This window comes from Dermacentor variabilis, chromosome 2 (assembly GCF_050947875.1).
Source record: "Dermacentor variabilis isolate Ectoservices chromosome 2, ASM5094787v1, whole genome shotgun sequence".
Lineage (NCBI taxonomy): Eukaryota > Metazoa > Arthropoda > Arachnida > Ixodida > Ixodidae > Dermacentor > Dermacentor variabilis.
The window spans coordinates 179,522,056-179,523,357 of record NC_134569.1 but is presented as its reverse complement, the minus strand read 5'-3'; the positions used below and the strand labels follow the sequence as shown (position 1 = coordinate 179,523,357).

At 50.3% G+C, this 1,302-nt stretch overlaps 1 non-coding gene across 1 annotated transcript; it reads right to left on the bottom strand.

Annotated features, from left to right (window-relative positions):
• Positions 1-913: 913 nt before the first annotated feature.
• LOC142573471 (U4 spliceosomal RNA) lies at positions 914-1,054 on the bottom strand. Its single transcript, XR_012826330.1, has one exon. It is a non-coding gene; the product is annotated as a U4 spliceosomal RNA (small nuclear RNA).
• Between the last annotated feature and the right edge of the window lie 248 nt (positions 1,055-1,302).

Below are 1,302 nucleotides of genomic sequence, written 5' to 3'. Positions count from 1 at the left end.
AGAAATTGTTTATGCAATTATATTAGAATAAAGTTATATAGTCACAAAAAATCACCGTCCCTTCCAGTTCGTGAAGTTAGTCAAACAGCGAAGTTGCTTAGCGCTGCCGTTGAGCTTCGGATTCCCGGACACGCAGCCCAGGGTCGACATTCCGGCGCTGATGATGTGTTTCCGCGTCTCGGGTGCGCACTCCGGGATCGGCCTCCCGGCGCTGCCGTTTGAATTCGACACCTCTGGCGTGCAGCTCGGGTTGGCCCTACGACGACGAGCCCGTTCACGAGCCAACTCTGACTGACGCTCGGGGTAGGCAGCTTCTTCCTCAGGAGCACGCTCCACTCGTGGTCTTCCCATAGTTGTAGCTGAGATTGGAATGTACGCAGCCACTAATTCAAAGCTCCGTACATTGGCCGCAAAGCCCACCACTGGAGATGCGGGCGCTGCAATCGTTTTGACGATTGGTTGGATTGGCTTGACGATTGACGTCTTTATGTTTCTTAACGAGATTGCGCACACGTTCGGCTGCGATGGAGAGGACGTCGGTGACAGTATGCCTGCAGTCATCCGTCATCGCGACATGAACCATCTGCCCAGCATTGCCGCTTGCAATTCTTCGAAATAAATTCCTTCAAAATTAAATCTGTCCGTCACGCAAGACAATGAATGGCTCATACCCCCTTAGGATCTGCTCATGCTCCCGTAAACGCGGCCTCACCATTACGACGGCGCAAGTGAAATTCTACGCTAGAATGCCAGCTGTGCAACAAGACAAAGACGACGACTAACGCGGGAGCAGCGGTACGAGCGCATTCGTGCTCGTGAACCTCTGCCGTCGCATGGCTCGTTCGCGCTGCCGCACGAACTGCGACGGCACAGGTTCTTGAGAAGTGTTCTGTTTTTTGAATTCTTCAAGAAAGCCCCGTAGGGCCAGCCAAAAATTGCCGTGGCCGGCGGTGTTTCACGTCGTCCCGGCGGGGTATTGGGAAAAGTTTTCAACTAGCAATAGTCGCCCCTCAGCAGCACTTCATTGGGTACGACACCGCCTCTGCGCAAAGCTGACCAGAAGAAAGGTTCGATATGACCCCATTGCAGCACACGGGTTTACACTGGCGAGGGACTTCTATAAAATATTTGCCTTTTTCTCAGCACAATTTACCCCAACCGTAAAAGTGCAGTGTTCGTCTAGTTAGTATACTTAATTTACCTACTTCTCTTATCTAATATGTTTTATTCTTGTAACGAGATTAATATAAACTTGTTATATTCCTTACAAAAACGCAATGAAACGCCGTACAGTTATGACTA